Genomic DNA, 23882 nt, shown 5'->3' on the forward strand with positions numbered 1-23882 from the left:
TCATCAACCTTACTACGCTCACTGCATTGCAAAAGCCTCTCCCGTGTCTCTACAATCAACCCTGTCCTTTTCCAGCTGCACCCACCTTATACCTGCAAACTTCTTAATTTGATCCGCCCACCTAACCTTCTGCCACCCCCTGCTTCGCTTGCCTTCTCTTGGAATCCACTCCGTTACCCTTAAGGAGAAGCGATTATCTTGCCTTCACATTACATGCCCTGCCCAAGCCCATTTCTTCCTCTTAGGATGGTGTATTGACTAAAATTCTCTTTAATTATAACAACCTCTGTGCGTGTAAGTTTCTTCGCATATAATACACTCCACGGCCATCAATCGCAGCTGACGCTTTAGAACATATAATTCAACCTATAGCAGCAAACGATTCATTTTTCGCTATCAATGTTTTCATGAATTGTTGACTTTCTTAAATTCAACAAGTACCAGAAGGCTTTAATACCCGTGCTACACGGGCGCTTCGAATGCCTTCCAACTGAATGTCATTCGGCTCGACTCCCGAACTTACGCTGCTACACGAAATTTTTCGACGGCATTCCGCTCAAATGCCATTCGAGTCGACGGAGCTCCGCGGAGATATTCCAGATTTTGGAATGCCTTCAAAATGCGAACACAGCCCGAACCGACCAATAGGCGTTGCTGCCGCCATCGCTTCACCCCGCCCACAGCCGCGTGACGGTTTTCGGCTCTCTGGCTGCTCATTTTGATACCCGCTGCTCGCTTTTTGCGGCTCTTTGCTTAGCAAATAGCTCGTGTTCTGTCTAAGTAAGTTCTTGAAGGTAATAGTACACCAATGAACATTTACCACATGGGCATGAAATTTCTCCAGCAGTGCGCCGAGGAGGACGGCTGCACTCATACTGTTGTTTACATCTCTGCGTACGAACAGCCAGCGCTAGTTTTCATTACATAAAACGCATTGTGATCTTTAGTTCTATTAAATAAGATCATCTCTTTTGTGCCGGTTGTACCCGTGCTTGTTAACGCAGTGCGACAATCTGTGGAAGGAAGCGCCGATACGATCGTTCTCCTGAGAAACACTTGAAAGCCGGGCTGCTGACATCGCTTACGACCGGCGCTTGTCGCTAATTGTCCCGACTTCCTCCGACGCGATCAGTAGTTTATTTTAAACTGCTGTATTCAGAACTATGATTGGTGACCGTTCGCAGTAATTGAAATTGCATAAATTGTTATCCACAAAATAGCAACGGCGACGACTGCTGCTGGCCGTAAAGCAGTGCTCGGCGGTCTGGGTCACACCGGCGCTTCCCGTTCATCGTATGCGCGTCCTTAGATGTGAGCAATAGTTGATTTCTGGTCACTGTTGTCAAAACTACACTCGTTGATCTTTTGCATTCGATAAAACTTGTGAATTCGCTCTTCACAACCGCCGAATTCACAGACGTAACCCTGCGGACTCACTAGGCCTAGTCGTAGCGGAAGGGAAGGTAGTCGCCATCGATTAATATCAATTTGGCAAGCGCTTATAGTTGGTGAGTGTTCGAGTGCGCACGTGTGAAATGTACCCGTTAGTTTCGCTTTTTAACAATACGGATAAGGTAGAAGGACGAATATATTCACACCGTCGCCTCATCAGCGTGTTTTCGCTCAACCACCGGCCTGCCGAGGACATGCAGGCTGACCGTCCGCCGTTCGGATTCGTCGGTGTCGTTGGCGTCAAAAACTTGTCCCACTATACCATCATATATGCAGCGGTTTACCGTGACAGTGTCGTTGTCGCACTATAGTGCGACCACTGCCGCCGTCGTCATCGTACACTGAAAACGAGCTGAGGAAATTTCAAATGCGTTCGGAAAGTGTCGTGTAGCACCGCGGAAGTCCGTCGAGTCTGAATGCCATTCCAAGTCTCGATTGCCATTCGACTCAGATGTCATTCGAACGTGCCCGTGTAGCACTTAACACACACGTTGAGCCCGTTGCAAAGGAGACCAAGAAAACGTCAATAACAAAGAAAGGTTACCGCATCGTCAGCTTGCTCAGTGAATATTGAAAGGAATGAAAAATATTACAGGGTAACAAGAATTGTAATTAGATTTCTCTTCCTAAAGCGCTAAAGAAGAAAATTGCCTATGCGTAAGTTATGTGTTTTGCGATCGAAGGCCACAGAAAACAAAATTTGGGGAACACTAGAGGCGAAATTCTACACGCCCGTGTACTGTGCGATGTCAGTGCACGTTAAAGAACCCCAGGTGGTCGAAATTTCCATAGCCCTTCACTACCGCGTCTCTCATAGCCTGAGCCGCTTTGGGACGTTACACCCCGTAAACCGAACAACTTAAGCTTTTATTTAACGATATGACACGATACTGACCATATATGCAGGAGGCCATTCTCTACTTTAGATTCATAGATCCCCGGGAGTCCTCGTATAACCCTCCTGGCGCAGTGGTGCAGCGGTTTGATGATGCGCCACTTCCCTGCGATGGCAAGTGCTCCCAGTGGTGCACCTTGAGCGACCAATCATTAATTTAACTGCCACCTTCCATGGTGGGCAGCTTGCTCACAATCCGGTGGGCAGGTAGTGATGGTGCCGCAAGGTCACGTGACATAGTTGGCCCACCTGCCTCCTTGGTTGCTCTCTGGGGACCACCCGCTAAAGCTGTTCCCTTGATTTTTCTCTCACAACGACAACGCCGACAACGCCAACACCAGATTTTCTGGTGAACTGGAACGAGTGCGGCCTATCTATTTTTCGGGAGTAGGTATACCCATGAAATGCATTGTAGGAGAGGCACAGTGCACCTAGAATGGTTGGTTGATGCTCTTAGCCGCACATCGTTGTGAGCCAGCGGCACAGGCTGCAGAGCGTGCCTCTGTCTTTGGCCGCTTCTGATCTTGGGGCTGAACAGCTCGCATGTTCTCCCCGACTGCTTCGCGCATGGAACAGCCTCCGCCATCTGCCACTTCCTTAGCTGCTCTTGTTGCTTTACGTGCTACTGCGTTTAGCCGCTTCTGCTTTCCGTGATGGGCAGCGAGCTCAGTTTTGTCTCGCTGCTTGACGCGCCACAGCACTTTGTTGGCCTTAGCAATGCGTTTCGCCGCCTTGACCACGCTCTGAAATAAGTGTGCGACTAAGTAATGCTGGCATTGGTCTTCCTATCTCTTCACTTAACTGGCTCAATTTTACGGCAATGGAGGGAGCGCTACTGGCACCGTGCATTTGGATGCGGGGATCGAACGGGTGTGAGATGAAGTCGGGGAAAGAACACCTCGCTTGAAAGGTGACAGGGCACGAAACTGAAAGTAACAGTCAGCGGCGGTGGCTCTGTTACCGTAACCACCGGTAAACGAAGCTGCCCTTCTTACACCTGCGCTGCTTGAATGCGGACTGGGGGAGATAATTCGCAGTTTTTTTTTATTGTTGTTGTGACTACTATTCTGAGGGGAAAGTTTGAGTTTTCAGATCTGTTCGCTGTGGTTCAGGGGTGGTGTTCGGCTATATTGCCGGGAGTGGAAGCTACACACATTTGACCGAGAAGAAAACGTATATAGAGCCCAGTGGTTTCCTTGTACCCACATCGTGTGGTTAGTTGTGCATCCCCAGCGTTCCAAATTTGCAAGTGAAATGAATGCCGGTCCTCCCTGCACTGACATTTCGGACTTCCAACTATGCTACTACAGTGCAACTACACAGCTTCGAAGCAAACTCCCTAGGCTTTAAGCTGTTGGTGATGACTTTATCTCCGTGCGGGTATTAGTCGCGTGCGCGTGCGTCTAAAGGTTATCTAAAACTTCACCACTAAACATAACTTCGTGAAAGACGATGAACTCAAGTAGTACGCTTGGTTTCCTGTCCACAAGATAGCGCCAGTTTACTACAGGTCTAAGCCACATGCGAGGAAGCCACGTATTGCGATTAGCAGATTTTACTCTTCTCTGGCCCCTGCTTGAAGAGGCGAACAATTGCCTCGAACTATCTGGCCGTCCGGTATTAGGTTTTACGATCGACGATTTTCAAAACGAAGAATGCAACGTGAATGTGAATGCTAGCAGATGGATATCAACAGCGAGGTATCATTGAACGACCAAGTTACAGAATGCGGGATGTGCGCGCATATGCTCATTTATATTTTATTATCGCCCTCACCTGATTGCTATGAATGTTTTAAGAGCCAAATTACTGGCTCCTTCCCGACAGTAACGACCGCAAACTGTTCGTATCGACAGCGTGGACCTGCAAGAATCGCAAAATTCCGCAGTGTTTTCCCTCCGGTTGCATGCAATCTTGAATTACGCCTGGAAGCAGGACATGGCAGTCCACAAACGCGTACCTCTCGTTGCGAAAGATATGTAGTAGGTCAAATGTTTAGGGGAACCCCCAAGGCGGAGTATATTTGTATTAAGGGAGTAATTACTCACTGGCATCCACCCAAGCAAAGCCGTAAGCCTACAACGAAAAGCTATAAAGCTTTCTCAGAAACTTCGTTACTAAAGAAAACTGGTCCTGGTCCGGGGTTCGAACCCGGGACCACCGCTTCACCGGAACAGTCGCTCTACCGACTGAGTTAACCGGGACGGCAAGCTTATGGTAGGGCGAGAGTGAATTGATAAACAACTTGAAGTGGGAACGGTGTTGGACAAATGTCTAGGGTAATCTCCCAACACGTCCTGCTCCGGGTTATAATAATAATAATAATTGGTTTTTGGGGAAAGGAAGAGGCCAGTAACTGTCTCATATATCGTTGGACACCTGAACCGCACCGAAAGCGAAGGGACAAAGGAGGGAGCGAAAGAAGAAAGAAAGAAATAGGTGCCGTAGTAGAGGCCCCCGGAATAATTTTGACCACCTGGGGATCTTTAACGTGTACTGACATCACACAGCACACAGGCGCCTTAGCGTTTTTCGAACCCCGGACCAAGGCGAATTTTTCTTTACGTAGTTTCTGAGAAAGCTGTATAGCTTTCCTTTGTATCCGTATGGCTTCGCTTTGGTGGATGTCAATGAGCAATTACTCCCTTATTAAGATATGCAGTAATGGGGAATGAATGAAAGTCCCTACCAGTCTCCGACACCGTCACCACGAAGAGGACGAAGACGACGACGACGACTGACAGCGCAGCCACGAGGACGTTGAGGCCGGAGATGGCGCGCTGGTGGCTGGTCTGCTCAGCCCTGAGGAAAGAGGTCGTAGTGCAGTCTGTTATGAACGCATGCTGCTGCTCAAAAATATTTGCAGTGGCTTAACTTGGCTAACCCTGGCATGCAGCGAAAAGCAAGCAGGCTTGCCAAGCGTCTGAGGCTCGTCCATGGCAGATCCGCTACACGATCGCGACAGCCGTTCTATATATACCCACACGACCACATGGCTATGACGTGGTATCACATGGTCTTACTACACCCCCATCGAATGTCATCACGTGGTTTCTCATCACCCCACTAGATGTTCTTAAGGTCAAAGGTCACCCAATGTCAACGGTCAACTAAAGGTCAGAGATGAAGGTCAGGAATCAAGCGTTCGACAACAATACTTTTACCACATATGGTCGTACACGGCTAACGTGGTTGGGCTGAAGGTTCTTAAAGGTTATTCTCCGGCCTACGCAACGACTGCTTTACCTGGCATGGTGAAGTTTTTCGCTTCAAGAACACTTTTATTGTCAAGTGTGGGCTTAAAGAACTGAGGTCAACGTCATAGTGCCTTAACATGCCAAAAAATATGCTTACCAGTGTTCTGAAAAAAAAAAAAACGGATACGTAGTTGTTTGTTAAGTTTCTCTCTGAAAGCACCGAGACATTGAAGTTCAAGAAACATTCTTCCTGATCTGGGGTAAGCTGCCGTCATTGTTAGCATAGCTCGTAGAGCGACTGCGTCGGACTAGTGGGGGTCCATGATTTGAGCGAATCCTCATGAAAAATTCAGGCCTGTGCACTTGCTCCTTGAATCCATGTATTTTGGGCATTATTACGAACGGAGGTCGAAGTACAGCTTTTTATTGAAAAAAATTTGAAAATTGAAAAATTGTAGGACAGTGTTATGGAAATATTTAAGGCAATGGCGAATTGATTTGATATGTAGGAAAATCTTTCTTTTAAAGTGTTTCCAGTGATCGCATCAAACAGTTATGACTGCCTTAGAAATTTTTTTTAATTGGTTCTGGGGGAAAGGAAATGGCGCAGTATCTGTCTCATATATCGTTGGACACCTGAACCGCGCCGTAAGGGAAGGGATAAAGGAGAGAGTGAAAGAAGAAAGGAGGAAGGAAATGCCGTAGTGGAGGGCTCCGGAATAATTTCGACCACCTGGGGATCTTTAACGTGCACTGACATCGCACAGCACACGGGCGCCTTAGCGTTTTTCCTCCATAAAGACGCAGCCGCCACGGTCGGGTTCGAAAATCACTGGGGAGCGCTTTTCACGATAGCAGGAATATCAATGGAAAAAATATTCAAGACTGCTGTTGGGTGATCTGCGGATATCTTAATTGTTATAGTGAAATCTTACATTGTATTGAAAAATTGCGTTCATTAACGGCTTCCAGATGAATAATGCTTTTGTCTGGAATTGCTGGGTATGGCACTCTGGGAAGAATTTCCAGTTAGCAGACGGCGCAGGGTCAAAGAGGCCTCGGCGTGACGTCATCCGCCTGAGCGTTAATCAACGGGAGAGCTTTCCTTTGTCGGCGGGGAAACCAGTTCGCCGAGCAGCAGCGTTGGGGAGGTGGTTACTGAGTTGCGCGGTCATCCAGGGCTAATTGCCTCGCTGAAGGAAATTATACCGAGACCTCAACTACAGCACCTCTTTCTTAATCTCTTCTCTCACTAGATCGTTTATCCTTTCCCTTATGGCGTGGTTCAGATGTTTGCCGAGATACAACTATGTGAGACAGTTACTGCGTCATTTCTTTTCTTCAAAACCAATTTTTTCCCCCTGTGTGGCGGAGGCCAACTTTCCCACTGGTAAGGTGGTGTAACCCAAGTCTTCTTCTTCTGCAGCGACTAACAACAGCGGCTTCCCCCTTCCATCTAACAACGGCGCTCAAGAAACACAAAAACACAGGGAGAACAGGACGAACAACAGCGCATTAGCAACTGATGCGTGGTCGAAGATAGACTTCTCACTGAGTTAGAATGCACCAGAAAATTCAGCACGTGTCACACAATCGGCACACAATCAGCACATGTAATAGCGAAAGCTGCATGACAGCACTACGGTACGGCCATCAGATACCGAGGAACATGCGTTCTTTTTTCAGCAATAACACTAATGTAGAACTTACACACAAGTCGTTACCTGCGGTGATTATATTCGAGGCCGCCAATACCTCTCTATAAACTTTTTTTTCTTTCGTGCCCGATGATACTTGTCGCACCCGAGTTGGGCACCGTTTTTAGATGGATCATTACCAACTAGCCCAACTTTCTATTTACTGGTCCCCTTTCCATTTCCACGAAGCGTCGTGGTCCGAAGATAGTGGCATTAATTGGTCACGGTGCGTCCAATTTATTTTGATCAACGACCGATGCATCACGGGCCCATTATTGATGGTGATGCATCTTCGACTTTTAACGGTCATTGCTGGGAGGCAGCAACAAATCGACATGTCTAGAGGAAGAGCGGACCATCTCCACCGAAACACAAGTGAGAGGAGAGCGGTACGGCCTCCTGCGGTGGGTGGCTGCCCAGGTCATCACGAGTGACCATGTGACTGGGCACAGATCAAGTGCACAGATTCCCCAACTTGAAATCTCAGGATCTCTGACTGTTCTTAAGCGGGCTTACGGCCTGTGTAAAGAAATATTCAAAACTTTCAGATGTCTTCTTGCGTCTAAAGTACATTCTAAATATGTGAACTAGCCTCTCCTGGAAGCTGTCCATCATCGTCTCATTTGCAACAGCAGTCCTCCGAGCCGGTGCCCGTGGCCATCGGCCTGGCTGAAAAGATAAACCCAGTAGAACCAAGGGCCCACATCTATCATCGAGCAGTCGGGGAAAGCACTTGTCAAGCCGATCGAGCTGCTCCGTGAGCCATATCGCCTCGGCACTCTGTTTGTTGTCTGAAATGTTCTAGGGCCAAGCACGAATCTTTGTTTGTGTAACGCCATTTGGTTTTATACTGACATGTTCGTTCTGCCGCGTACGTGCTTTGGTGAAGTGAAACTGCCAGCAACACAGGATGGGGCCGCCGCTGACTGTAGAACTATTCATTGACTGAGTTCAGCATTTGCTGCCTGGACGAGCTTAAGTTTGAATATGTGTTGTTTTGGAAATGTTAGCCAGACTGACTGGAGAACACTGTTGGACAATATCGCCGTTTTGGTGGATCTAATTATCATATTTCGATTCAGCAGATGTTATCGGAATCTGATACAAAACTGAGCCTTCAAGATGAACGTGTACTTACATTAGAGAACTTTCTGGTTGAAGCAGCATCACATGTATACAACGCATGCAAATTGACCAATAAGTATAAAATTGATATTACTTGCGATGGCATAAACTCAAAGCTAGAGCGCTTGTCGGATGTAGTGTACATATTGCCCTGAATCTTTGCAGTGTTTGTTTGTTCATTCTTCAAAGTTGCCCACATGTCGCTTTATCGCTTTGTTTGTGATTCAAGGTGTGACCAGATTTATCTCGATTGATCGCATCCAGGCAGACTTGATTCTACGTTGTTCCAGAATGTGTTAGTAACTTTGCACGTTTTATCTGGAAATTTCGCCACCAGGTTTAAATTGAGCACGGCCGACAGCGGCGGGTATTCTGTCCGACGACTGCCGAGCACGCTTGTTGCTACGCCGCCGATGGGTCATTCAGTCCCATTCTGGACACAAACCAGCGTAATAAAGAGTTTCGTTTAGAAACCCTTATCACTCTCTTCCTGCACGCCGGATTGCCGTCACTACTATGTCGCAATAGCAGGTTTCTGCTCTTACTGCATTGAAGAGACTTCTTTCCTTTCTTTGAGAAACCTCACAAGAGGGCACAGGTATATTCTGCAGGATGCCAACTGCTTAATCGAAGGACTCACAAGAGGAGCGGTCAAGCTTCCGCAGCCAGTTGTTACCACCGGCGTTCTGCACATTGAAATTGTGCGAGAAAAAATGACAGCGAAAGAACTCTTGCCAGGTTCCGTGCAACGCGCCACCAAGGAGCTGCTCCTGAGCGCAATGGAGCACTTGTCGGTCGACAGCGAAGATTTGGATGTTTGCTCCAACGCACATCACCAGGACACAGTGACCACCAACGTCTTGTGGGCTGCCACAAGCATCTAACCGAAAAACTACGTCCAAATAAACAAAGAGCTGCTGAATACTAAGAACGCCACCGCTCAGGAGAGAAAACTACAAACTCTCAACTAAACCACTAGCCAGATATTAATAACGGTGCTGAAATAAAGGTATTCTCTGGTTTATTCTTCTTGTGCCTGCCTCCTCTCTCTGGTAAAGGAAATAAAAGAAAAGCAACGATTGTACCCTTGCTAGTATTAATTATTGCATCGCGAATTAAGGCGCTCTGATCATTATAGAGCAAACGTCGCGAATTCGCCGACGACTCGCATGGTGAACCTGCCTTTATGCGCGACACAAACGAGTGTAGCAAGTACTTCACCCACAGTACTAGGTGAAGGTACATGACATCACGGATCGAGTGCGGAGGCCTGACGTTATTTACAAAGCTTTGGTTTGGTTTATGGGGTTTAACGTCCCAAAGCGACTCAGGCTATGAGGGACGCCGTAGTGAAGGGCTCCGGAAATTTCGACAACTGGGGTTTTTTAACGTGCACTGACATCGCATGGTACACGACCCTCTAGAATTTCGCCTCCATCGAAATTCGACAACCGCGACCGGGATCGAATCCGCGTCTTTCGGGTCATCAGCTGAGCGACATAACCTCTGAGCCCCCGCGGCGGCTCTAGGAAGCTTTGGTTTGAGCTCCTAATAAGAATTAATTTGTCTTTACGAAATTTCTGTGATGTCTGTATAGCTTTTGTAGCCATATGCGTGTGCTTATGCAGATGAATTCACTAGCAACTCGGCGAAAAATACTTATTATGTTTTCCTTCAGATACTACAAGGAGTGGGAAAATTCGTCTTAGAACTTTAACGTAATTGCAACAACCATTTCACATTCAAGCGTAACTCATTACCTTCCAAACTTGTGTCCTCCGAAGGGTGGTTTCCGGCTGGAAGCGGAAATATTTATGCATCATGGAGAATAGCAGTTATTCCCTGAATAGATGAAATCAACAAGCAGAGAAACCCTCAGTAGTAATTCGTTAACCGTGGCACGGTCCAGGAGGGTACGGTTTCTGTCGCTCTCGTAAGCACTGAGTTAATGACAGTTAGGCTTTCGTCGATCTTGAAGAGTAGCCTTGCACTAAATTGTCCGTTTCACTGTGGAGCTATATAGATATCCTTTCCACAGTGTGCATCGGACACAATACAATGAACGTTTGGCATGCTGGCTAGCGGTAAATAAGAGTTGAACAGACTGATGTGCCTTTATATGCGTCGCACGGCACATGTTTGAAACCTTGCAACAGGACGGCAGGCATATCTTTATCTTCCTGTTATCTTCGCAATGATTGCTGTGCAAGGAAGTTTCTCAGGAAAAAACGCAGGCGATTTGGCTGCCGAAACTTGACCGTTCGCTTGCTGTTCCACTGAAAATTATCTGCAGCTACACATGAACCTGCAACGGTACTTGCTCTCGAAGTTGTGCTATGTCGTTATGTGGAAGCAATTCTATTATGCCCACCACTTGGATATCCCAACGAATGGTATGTCAGAGCGATCGGCGAAGGGGGGTGGGGATAGAAGGAGGCAGCTGACTGCACAGCTATCCCTTTTTATTGTTTACACCGAGGAAAAGCGGACTATTTTAGTTTTATTACAATAACGCAAGGGTGGGCTACTTTTTGATCTGCTAGAAATGCTGCTGCCTGTGTTCGCAAAATTGCTGCATGCTGGTGTGGTCAAGAGAGGCATAACGTACCTGATGACGGTGTGCGAATGGCACTCGAGTTGACTGAAATCAAAGGGCAGAAGAATATGTGGCAGGAATCGAAATGTATTATGCGCCGTTTGAGCGATCTTCTCGTGTGGTCCGCAAACGTAATATCATACATGAAGCCAGCACATTCTTTGTAATTGTTTCCCTTTACTCGCAACTTTCATACAGAGCGTAAAATCTTCAGGCATTGGTAATAATTAATCGAAAAGTTAGGAAATTCGCCCCTGTATCCCCATTAGTATTACACTTTATCGCAATTTTCGTTTAAAAACGAGGTAAAACAGGAGATATATTACTTTACTGATAGGGAACACTGTTGCCAATTTCAAGACAGTCGTGGCAAGCTTTGTGAGATGCGATAGAATCTATTCACTGCACGCATTTGTAGACAATAGAGCACGCTATGAACTATCTACCGTAAATTAGCAGCTTACAAGTCTTGCCTGGTCGTACTCAGACACACAAAAACAGCATTGAGAGCTTACCGGAAGTCATCAGGGTTGTTTGACTTGACTCAGCTGAAGAATATTGAAGGAAAGGAAGGGAAACATTACCAAGAATTGAAGACAGTTTGCAAAAATTCGCCGCGAAAACCAAGTGTACATCTGCTTCAATATACACAGTTCACCAAGTGGTAATTTAGCCGCTTTAGTGCGCTTGAGTCGTTTCAGAGCAAGGCATGACCTGAGCAAGCTTTACATTTTTTTCATTGTAAATTATAATACAGTTCAGACTGCATGAAACTTTATGGTGTCAACAATGCAAAATATTTGTTCGCAAACGTGCTGACAAATCTAGCTAGGATCTTGCTGCTCCTAATATCAAGATCGCTTGCTAGTCTGTAAAAGCGCGCGACAAGAAAATTTGCTGCGGGGTAGGCGTTATAAAAGCCTACATCTGGAAGCAGCACGAATGATCTCTTTCGCAAGATGTATTTAGTACTCCGATAACAATGACGTATGTGACTAAGCTTTTTTGTTTACGCCTATTAAGAATACTGATCTTTACGATCATCATAGGTACGCGCTTTCATTGCATATATAGAGGTGGACACAACACAAGATTTTTTTGCGCAGCCATAAGCCTTGTAAGTCTGTACGCTTTATTGACATGACCACTCGGCTGCTGTAAGCAAAATATTCCCCTCAGCATCAAAGACCACAACGGCCACCTCGATATCCGGTTCGTTATGAAAGGAACGTGAACCGTAAATCGTTGAATACCGGAACCTGCAGCGCTAAACTTCACACTGTGCGAGCTCATTAAAAGTCCAACATGATCTCGACTGACAAGACGCATAACGACTTAATACTGACATAGATTGTAATAAATACAGGCAGCAGCATTGCCAGCTTATGGCCTAGCAGTTATCAACAGTACAAACACCTGCGTGCTTGCAATGCTATGCACCGATAAGGCCGACCGTGGAAATGCCTTCTCTAAGAAGATACGGCAATGGTGCACGTAATGGTTGCACACTTGGCGAAGGAACGAGAAAACCAAGCGAGACACTCACCCATCGCGGTGCGCTTAGTTGATTCTTCTTTTTTTTCCAATACTTCACCTGCGTTGCACGCTCGTGTCTTTTTGCTGAGCCGCGACAAATATTTATATTGATGGACTCAGTTTACAAGCGGTTGCTTTCGGCTTAACCCATTTAAGAAATGGCTGTACTGCAGTTCACTTTCACACGTAGGCTGATCATTTTAACCGCGGTTCAGCCGGACATTTTGCCTTCAGTCGTCACTTTTATAGCACAGCAACTAATGCAAAGATTCGTGTGCATTATCATCATCAACATCATCATCATCATCATCATCATCATCCTGACTGCGCCCACTGCAGGGCAAAAGCTTTTTCCTTGTCTCTTCAATTAACCGTGTCCTTTGCCAGCTGTGGCCACCCTATCCTCGCAAACATTTTCATTTCACCCGCCCAGCTAACCTTGTGCTGCCCCCTGCTACGCTTGCCTCTTCTTGGAATCCACTTCTTTACACTTAAGGACCAGCGGTTATGTTGCCTTGTTAATTATTATTATATAGATATTGCCTAATTTAGTATGTCATGCTTGGCCAATGCAATATGCATCGCGATATTGCGTTCAAGTGTACCAGAACCGATATTACAAGGCTCCGACCTATATATCTGCTGAGGCTTCATTTCTGACGACATTTCACGCTCTGGAAGTGAGAAAACGAAAGTCAGGAGGTCGTGGTCAACTTGTAACAAAAATTGAGCCTTATGATAGACTATTCTTGGGTTGGCACTTTATCTCGTGAAGTGGCCGGCACTCGGTGACGCTCGGCGACTTCCAAAGCCCAGCCCGTGAGCTGTTTTTGCGCAGCTGAGTAGGAGCTGGACAACGCGACCTCCTATCTCTCGAGGTCAGTGAGTAGGCACTCAGTGATTGAAAATGCTTATTATGGATTTTAGTTACGGCGACTGGTCGGACCCTCCGCCCAGGGATCCGCTAGGTTCGGCTGTCGTCTTGACCCCACACACCAGCCGTATTTGAATCCCGGGGTTCTTACGTTGTTCAATTTGTTACCCTCTCTAGTGCCGGATTTTTTTGGCATTCCCATACCAAGTGGTAAAGGAAGGCAATCTTTCCACCGAATATGCAGTGTCAGTCTATGTCGTCTGTGGTACATATAAGCTAGTTTAGCTGGCCTTGTTTTGTTTCTTGGTTCTTGGTGAGCGAGGGGTCCGATGGAGAGTACCCCCTTCTAATTAATCTGTGATGCTGGAGAGCATCACTGTACCCTATCAGTGAACGCTATCATTGACCCTATCACTGGTGAATATGTGGTATCATTAGAACGTGTCCGGTAAAGTAAGGCGCCAGCTGCGGCCTTGAGCGCCTTCCTTCCCTCCGTCTGAAGTTTCCGGGAAGTCATGATAATGAATGGCGCATCAGTGTCCTGAGTTCTTAAAGGACGCTGAAAGCGTGTATGCACAGGAGTCCTCTGGTTCTCTGGAGTCTGCATGCACACTTTTCTGCATAGCCAGATAATGAAGCAGGAGGACATATATAGCTTTCTGCGGACTCCGAGAAGCGCCTTCTAATAGACACGAGTTTAGTTTCAGACATAGCTTACCTTCGGCATTATCTTCAGCATATAGCGTAGCCAAGATTATAAGGACTCGAAGATAATGTTCGAACTTAAGCTCAGTGGCGGTAAGATAGAGAAGCTCTGATGGTTATAGAATTATGAAAATTTCAGCTTCTTGACGTCGGGCTCAAAAAGAAAATTTATGTTGACAAGAATCTTCAATCTATCAAAAAGCTTCACAGCGTCCATAGAGTGGTAGAGCACACAGAAACTCTGCATAACGCATATATTTCGCTTCTTACATCGGTGTGGAATACATTGGCTTTGTCATCGTCATTATATGAAGCCTAAAACGACAAAATCATTTGTTTACATCGCCAGCCATTCACCCGCACAGATCATGCTGCGTCTTTCTAGTTTGTGGCGTTGATACGGCACTGAGAACTGTTAGCAGCATGCATAAACAGGCAGGACACACACTCGTCCTGTACATAGCGCACATATATCGCATCGTTCATTGGTTCAGAATACATTGGATTTGTCGCTTTGATTCGATTAAGCTTAAAATGGCATTATTCTAATGCCACCCGTTCCCACAGACCGCACTATTTGTGACACACGTAACTGTTATTACTTTTACACTTGCAGCAGTGATGACAATATCCTACCTAAACTTGTACAAACTAAGAGGAAAGGTTCTAAGCGATGCAAACCAGATGCAGCACCGCCACCACCTGTTCATTTTCAGTACGCTATTCAAAAGCACAGTTCTTGAAATGAATACGGGATGACTGAGCACTCCCCACCGTCTACACATGAGTTCATGTCAGTGCAGAACTGGCCGTCTCTGAGCTGCACGGAAAAATGCAAAACACCGGAGACCCCTCAAACGTAATTAGTGCATCTGTTTTCAAGAAAATTGTGCCTGGTAAAGCGTTATCTGACAACTGAAAAAATGACAAGGGCCATGGTGTTTTGTGGGCGCTATTTACATCATTTTTTTTCCTAGCTAGAACGAGGAGGCACATTCTGGCCGCGAAAATCATAAAAAAAATTCTCGACATTGTGCATGTTTGATCCAGATCTCAAGAGTTCAACGAAGAGAAACCTGGCCAACCCGGGCAACGAAGTGAAAAATAAGGGTGGGCATTTGATATCCACTCGAGCTTCGGTGGTTGGTGTATACTAACGCAGACGCAATCAGAAAATAAAGCCCAGAAGAGATAATATAAAATGCCATCAAAAAGTTGGGCATTATCGCAGAGGCATTTGTCGCAAAATAAGATACGTGCACAAAAGCTTCTTCCAAATCAGGGACTACAGTTTCGTGTAGACGATGAGCTGATGGCGTGATTATTTTCCGTCTCCACCGAGAACGCGCCCGTGACCATCTCCGTAGCGCGCTCTTCTTCCGGAGACGCCTCGTGCTTCACGTCGTCGGCCTCCTTGAATACTTCGTCAGCTCCTCCAAGACCAGAAGCACCCGCCTGCCTCTTGTCCGAGCATGGATGTTCCTGGCGCTCTTCGGCAAGATTGGCGCCGTTTCTCTTCCTGCTCTTGCGCCTGACAGTCTTTCACCAGAACTGGGCCACGCAAAGCCAACGGAGGCAGGACGCCTCTCGCAGCAACGACGTCCGGATGCTCACTGCCGGGGATTTGCAATCCGGACTCGCCCTTGCCGATATCGAAGACTTCGGCTGCACTTTCTTCATGCGATTCGTTGTCTTGGTTCGCTGTGATGACCGACGCGGGCTGCTCTGTGCACTTCCGGTCGTTGTAACAGGAGGAGACGGCTGAGTCGTCCTTGTCGAGTGTAGATGCACCGCAGTCAAGACCAAAGAATAATAATAATAATTGGTTTTGGGGAAAAGAAAATGGTGCAGTACCAGTCGCGTATATAGTTGGACACCTGAACCGCACCGTAAGAGAAGGGATAAAGGAGGGAGTGAAAGAAGAAAGGAAGAAAGAGGTGCCGCAGTGGAGGGCTCCGGATTAATTTCTAAGCCCTCAGTCGGGTTTTCAGGTACGTGGATGTGGTCAGAAAGACATGACAGGTTGGTGGTCGAAATTGGTTTTTTTAGGAAAGGAAATTGCGCAGCATCTGTCTCACTGCTCGGCGGGCAACTGAAACGCGCCGTAAGAGAAGGGATAAAGCAAGGACTGAGAGGAAAGGAATAGGTGCCACAGTGGAAGGGTCCCGACTAATTTCGACCACCTGGGGATCTTTAACGTGCACTGACATCGCACAGCACACGGGCGCCTTAGCGTTTTTCCTCCATAAAGACGTAGCCGCCGCGGTCGGATTCGAACCCGGGAACTCGGGATCAGTAGCCGAGCGCTCTAACCACTGAGCCACCGCGGCGGGTCAAGGCCAAAGAATAAAACATGTTTTCAGGCTTCAGCGTAATCAATCAAGATCACGTGGCTCGGTGCGTCGCTGAGAACCCCTGGAACTCCCTGACGTCCTCCATTCACGTGCTGCATCACAGCAGCGGTGGTGGCCACCTCCCGTGACGGCAGCAGTGCTGACTCGGGCACTGGCCCAATTTGCTCTGGTCCGTGGCTGCAGGAACATCGGTAACATGGCTAGAGGCGGAGCTTTCTTCCTGTTTGAGACCTCCTTGCCAGTGCTGCATCTGCATCCCTGCGCCAGCTTGACATTCTAGAAGAATTGACATTCTAGTTGGAGCAATTTGTCTTCACTGCATACGGCCTCCACATTGAGTGCAAGTAACGAACTGGAAGATTTCTTAAAGATTGGCTGCTATGGGGCAAATGAAATCTGAAAATTTGGTTAATATATGAAGTAATTAAAAGAAGAGAGCAGACCACATATGCGAACGTATTGCACAGAAGTAAAAAAATTACCCGGCGCGGTTGCTTAGCGGCTATACGTTCGCTTGCTGAGCTGAATAGCGCGTGGTCTCGGCTGCGGCGTCCGCGTTTCCGCAGAGGTGAACTGCAAAAGATGCCCCTTTGCTGCACAATGTCAGCTGATGTTAAAGAGCACCAGGCGGTCGAAATTATTTCGGAGCGCTCAATTGCGCACTTTTTTCTACCTTCCTTATTTCACTCCCTCCTGTCTTCTCGACGTGATTGAGGTGTCCACCGTGAAACGACAGCACAAGCAAAGTCAACAAGAAGGGGGGAGCCTGACGGGACTTAGCCAATGTTTCGACAAGAGGACTTGTCTTCGTCTGGGAGCCCTCTCTACAATGGGCACACAGCTACAGCGGTTCCCTTCCTCAAACGAAATTACATTCTTCGTGCCAGGCTAGTGAGCACACGGTGGTCGCCTGTTCTGTTCTGTTGTTGCCAGGAAAAATGAAAAGGAAAGTGCACAGGCCTGCCCACTGGCTCAAGCTGAGCCACAATCGCTACCACGTGCAGAAAGTCGTCTGGCCGCGTCTGAAGAGGTGTACGTGGTCGGCAGTAAAACTTTCTCGCGTGGCCACCAGGGGCACTGCGAATTTTTCCTGGGCTTTTCACTGCATGTTACGTGTGGGCTGGCAGTCTTCTGCTGCCCGTGACCACAGAGTAATCTATTATTTAAGGAGTGATAAAAAATAACGAATGGAAATAGACGAAGAGGTGCTTCTACAGCGAAAGCAGGGACAAGCGGTGGCTGGAAAGGGCTTAGAGCACGCAGGGAAGAGAAGGAAAAAATGAAGTTACCTCGACCCCAAAACAAAGTTCGCAAAAGCGACGATGTAAATGCAAACAAAAACAAAAAGAAATATTGAACGATTTCGGAGCTTAAAGGAACGAGCTTCAGACACGAATTATTACTGCAGACGCGGTGACCTCCATTTTTACGCCACACGTGAACTACCATACACACTTTACGGGGATTGCAGTGTCTGCTGCTAACACCGCTGCGCCACTTCAAAAGGGCATTTAGCAACAAGCGACACCTTCAGAATGGGCGCTTTATTATACATTACACCCATTCAAAATATAGTGTTTTAATGGGTAAGCAGTTAAATGAAACAGCATCAAGGATCACTTTCAGAGCTTGCTCGGGTGCATGTATTTCTAATGTGTCATTTTAAACACACAAAGCAGCTCTTCCCACACTTTGGACGAAATGAGCTCGACATCCAGCAATGAGCAGGGAATAACGCATAAAACGCCGATTACACACAAGCGGAATGACAGAATTGCACGAGCCGTCACAGAAATAAAGAAACTAATGCTTAGCACATAGAAAAAAAAAGACCCGGCTCGATTAGAAGCGTATGCCACCAAAATTCATCCAGTCCATGCTATTCATACGAGCTTCGCGTGTGTCCCTGGGGATCCTATAAAAAAAGAGTGCCCTCTGCAACAATTGGATGGGACACTTAAGGTTCGCTTTAAGAGTATGTCGCGATAGCTGAATGGGTTATTGTCCATATATGCAAAATTGGTCATTCTCTACTAAACATTCATAGATTACTGGGAGTCCTCACTTCTCTCCTGGCGTAGTGGCGTATTGGTGCAGAGATTAGGCGATGCGCCACTGCTGCCACCGATGGGGCTTGTGCGACCCCGGCCGTTCTTCTCGGGTAGCCAGTCGCGACCAATCATGAATTTGACTGCCGCCTGCCACGGTGCGCAGTTCGCTCGCAATTGGGTGTGGAGGTTGTGATGACGCCACAAGGTCACGTGACCTGAGTGGCCAACCTGCCTCCCAGGTTGCTTCTCTGAAAACTTTGTGTCAATTTTTTGCTCGTGGTCAACGATGCCGACGACGGATTTTCTGCGACACAAGCTGCTTAACACTGTCATGTTAAAATTTCCTAGCGCTGTGCGGCATGAATGAGAGTTAAATAACCACAGGTGGGGCATACACTCTAAACAGGAACACGCCTATATTGGAGTAAAAAGCAGGTAAGCTAGTCCTCTATCGCACTCCCATTGAGGGATTGCAAGAGGGCAGTTAATTAATCCCAGAGTCTTTTTTGCGGTCCTCATATTCCGACCTTGAAAGTCCTTGAAGACGGATTTGTTGAGAACTGTGTGGAAGTGTTTTGACGTTATTTTGAAGCTGTTGCCTTTTTAAAACATCGCAATTATTTCGTGCGGCCACAGCGAACGCATTCCAACAGGCCTTCAAACCGCTGCACTTTTCCTGAATGGCACAAGCTTTTCTTGGAGTCCCATCTGTGTGCGTGTGCGTGCGTGTGCGTGCGTGCGTGCGTGTGCGTGCATGCGTGTTTGTGTGTGTGTGTGCGCGCGCGCGCGTGTGTGTGTGTGGTTCGGATCCCACCGGCCGCACGGCTGCTTTTTCTGCTGCTTTATAATCAATTTACTTTAAGCGACAGATTCATGGATGTATTATTCTCCCACCGTTCAGCGCTACAAATTATAAAATAGAAACATTCGCTTATGATTTCGGTGACTGTTGGTGTCCATGTTTTTCATACGAGCCCCTCCTTTCCCTTTGTTTATATATATATGCGGGCGTGTGTGTGAGTATGTGTGTATATGTGGGTTAAATAATTATATACAGTTCTACCTATGCAGCATTTTAACATCTCAGTCGGAATATATCCATTCCCACTTTTAAGAGCGTTACCTCATACTCATCATGTTTGCTACCACTTGCCTTCGGCGTGAAATTTTCTAAGATCGAGGAATTAAAGATGACGCCTATGTTCGGGTGCCAATGATGACGTCAATACCCAATGTGGCGGACAGGAGTGAAACCACGTGATTATGGCGTCGTATTCAAAGATCTCCGGTGGCAAAGTTTTTGAGTCTCAAATCGAAGATGGCGGCCAAATTCCGCTGCCAATGCTGAAGTCATGATCCAGTATGGCAGATAGAACAGAAACCACGTGATTATGACGTCATGGGGACGAAATGGTCGCATAGTTTCGAATTTTAAATTGAAGATGGCGCCTTTCTGTGTGGAGTCAAAGCTAAGATGGCGGCCAATAACATTACTTGTGCTTGGCTAGGCGGGGTGCGTGCAGCCATATGTAAACAACCGTATCCCTCGGGAGCACTCAGATGCAAAGCGTACCACACTTTAATCTAATTCATATCAATTTTAGTAAATCAAACAGCTAGAACTCGTTACTTCAACGACTTCCAGATGGTGGTTTATAGGAAGTGCGTACCATTATCTGCGTCGAAGAATATATGTCTGGTCATCATTCGATTGCAAGTGTAGAGTGACATATGAGCAACGTGATGTACAGTTCCCGCGACGTCTCAGCTAATGTTTTGCGCCTGCTATCCATATTATGATAATCGACGTGTGCATACTTGCTTGATACTAAACCTGTCCTCGCCAATGACGCCACTTTGATGGTCATTGCACATGACAGCGAGAGATTTGCTGTGTAACAGAATTGTCATTAAGCCCATGCACCGGCTAACTTTCTCATGCAATCTTTCGACGACTGCTTACAGCCGTCACTACGGCGTGTGGCATACTCTCGCAGCAAATTTAAATATCACTGGGTTGAAAACTGCTATACTTGTCTGGTAAACAAGCCCTACTCTGTTCGCGGACGTCGCCCAGCAAACAAGCTTATTCCTCCGTGGCCAGTTCGATGGTATAGACTTACAACTCCAGCTAAAGTCTGTAGCTGCTACTTCATTACACCAAACCCGAGCAGGTTATCAGATGTGCACGCTCGTTGTATTCTTTGTACAGCATGCACTTGAGATTCTTTTCCACATTTTCCCTTCAGGATACTGATTTAATGTCGGCGGAATGTCTCAGTTGGAGTGCTCTTCCTTCTCCATAATCCTACAGCTCGCCCTCGTGATTATTGCCTCTTTGATTTTTATAGCATACTTAATTTAAATCACACGAGTGCATTTGAAAGTGACGGTACTTATTCCTAGCAGTAAGTAAAAATAAGAAAAATGGACGCCACAATCTCCGACAATAGACAGACACTAACTTTATTAACGCTGCAGGTAAAGTAGACCGGATGTCCTAGAGCTTTCCCGTCTGGAGGACACAGTAAGCCCGTTACACGTGCCGAGCTTGAAGGCTCAGTTCCATGCTACGCAGCGCGATCTCCCACTGCTCCTCGGTAGAGATTATAAAGGGGATTGCAGGCACGTCTGTTACTGCGTAGGACTAGAACCTGCGCATAACGGTGCTTAGAGAAAGTGAATGCTAATCAGCTCAGCTAATCCAGGATACCAAGCGAAAGCTATTGGCGTTTAGTGTGTTAATTGGAGTTGGCATTGACAACGTCGTGAACGCCAGTGATATTGAGGAAAGGAAGGGCGCATAAATGGCTCCCTGGGTCAGGGACCACCCGAAGCCGTGGCTCAGTGGTTAGTGCGCTGGGCTACTGAATCACAGTGCCTGGGGTCGAAACCGACCACGGCGGCCGCGTTTCGATGGAGGTGGTGGTGGTAGGGGTTTTATTAAAGGTAATAGTAAAAAGGAAGGAAAAGATTTTTGCTAGCCCCGGCATCTGCCATCGATATTGAAGCACCTGAGCTGGGGCAGCGGAAATAAAGGAAAGCAGGCAGAATGGAGAAATGAAATGAAAGAGGTGAGTGGACAGGAAGAGAGGATAGGGGGAGAAGTAATATGTACAAACAATGTACACAATAAGAAATGTGTCCAGGTTGTGCGCGTGATTAGTTCATATTAGAGGAATTAAATCACACACGCGCACAGCACTGTGTTGGTTACAACTGGAGTGGGGCGTCCAGTTATTAATCGTTCAAGGTACAACTCGCGGAGCGCTCGGTCGCTGCGTGTAACTACCTGACGGAGAACAGACGGGACGTCAAGCCCGTGTGTTCGAGGAATGCACAGAGGCTCACCAAAGTTCGCTCACGAGTGCGCGCACTGCCCTGCGGCCACAATAGCGCCTTGATGGAGTCTTGTAGTATGCCTTGCGCCCTATAGGCCGCGAGCATATCGCGACGGGCATCGGCGAACGCGGTACAGTGAAGGAGCAGGTGTTCTAGTGTTTCCACTGCACCGCATCCGTCACACACATCACTCGTCGCGATTCCGTGACGCACCCGTCGTTCCCCGGGACACACGCAGCCAATGCGCGCGCGGAGGATCATTGCACGTTGTGACCGTGTAAGTGCGCGACAGCCGGTGACACTGTCGATGCGCTCCCCTCCCGCGATGCGTGGGTTGGGGTGCTGCTTTCGGAAATGGTCGTGGATGACCGCACGCACGTCCTCCAGCGCAAGGGGCAGGTCGCTGGCAGGTAGTTGGTGTGCAGCGGTCGCGAGGTCGTTAGCTTCTTCGTTGCCTGCGATGCCGCAGTGACCGGGCACCCACTGTGCACGCGCGGCACAACCTCTCTGCGCGAGGCACTCGATGCGCGAGCGAATTTCGCGCATTAGTGGGGTACCGCGGCCGTTAGATTTCAGGAGGCTGAGGGCGGCGCGGGAGTCACACAGCAGAGCATTCCTGGGCGGCGGAGGGCCGAGGGTGAGCAGCAGGTTCAGCCCGAGCCGGATCACCATCATCTCCGCCGTGGTGTAGGAGCCCAGGAAGGCTGCGTGTTGCTGGCTGTGCAGTCGCAGGGCGAGGATGGTGGCCGCCGCAGCAAGGGAGCAGCTGTCGCGGGCCTCTGAGCCGTCGGTGTACACGGTCCTGGAGCTCCTCGTGTATGACGGCTCTGGCCAGCTGCTGCATAGCACAGAGGGGTGTGCTCCGCTTTCCCGCAATGCCGACGATCTCTCGCTGTACTTCTGAGGCAGCAGGCCAGGGCGCGCAAGAGCCGTAGGGGGGTGGGCCTTGGGTCAATTGCTCATACTCGAACAGTGCCGCGCCCATTCGTTAGCGCGGGTGGGAGCGCATACGCTCCAGCAGCGAGCCGCCGTCCGGTGCGCGGTGAGGCCGGTCGATGTGATTCAATGCCCTGCGCGGTGCTTGGAGCTCAAGTGGCCACGCTTCTGCCTCGGCCAACGTTGCGGCGCACTGCGAGTTTTTGGGCAGGCCTAGGCACACGCGCAGGGAATTGCTGTGCTGAAGCTCCAGGTTCTTCCAGCATGCTTGCGCACCGTGACGAGCGGCAACGCATAGAGCACCGCACCCAAAGCTGCGGCATTGTATAGCCGCAGCGCGGCTTGCTGGGAGATGCCCTGGCCTCGAGCGGGGAGCTCATGCACGGCGGCGGCGATCCTCTTCATCTGCAGACAGGCCTTGGTCGCCGCGGGGCGGAAGGAAAGGCGCCAGTCGATGTCCAGGCCAAGGTACCGCACCGATTTACGCCAATGAATCGGAGTCCCGTCCAGTGACAGTGGCGCAAGGTGCGCGAGCGAGCGCGAAACGCAGGCCATGACCACCGATTTGTCCGCGCTCAGCGACAGATCAAGGCCACGCAAGATGGCATCGATTGCGGTGAGGGCTCCCTGAAGGCACCCCCGCCCGCGGAACGCCTCGCCCGGTGGTCCCCGGCACAACAGAGCTATGTCGCTTGCATTTATGGACATGTACACATGGTGTCGGCCGCTCGTGGGGAGGGAGGCCGGCACCACCGACATGGCCACATTAAACAGAAATGGTGATAGCACACAGCCCTGCTTCACGCCCATGTCCACTGGGCGAGGCTTGGAGAGCTTACCCCCTACTCGTACGCGCATGGTGCGCCCGTTCACACCAGCCCCCTCAAGCACCGCGAGAATTGGTGCGCGGTGAACGTTGTCAAAAGCACCCGAGACGTCCAGTAGTAGCCGAAACGCAAAGGCTCCCGTGTGTTGTGCGTTGTCATTGTACATTAAAGAAGTCCAGGTGGTCGAAATTATTCCGGAGCCCTCCACAACGGCGCCTCTTTCATTTCATCTCTTTGCTTCAGTATCAGATGCCGGGTTAGCAAAATTATTTTATTTCCTTTTTATTATTGTTTT

The sequence above is a fragment of the Amblyomma americanum genome, chromosome 11, assembly GCF_052857255.1.
Source record: "Amblyomma americanum isolate KBUSLIRL-KWMA chromosome 11, ASM5285725v1, whole genome shotgun sequence".
Classification (NCBI taxonomy): Eukaryota; Metazoa; Arthropoda; class Arachnida; order Ixodida; family Ixodidae; genus Amblyomma; species Amblyomma americanum.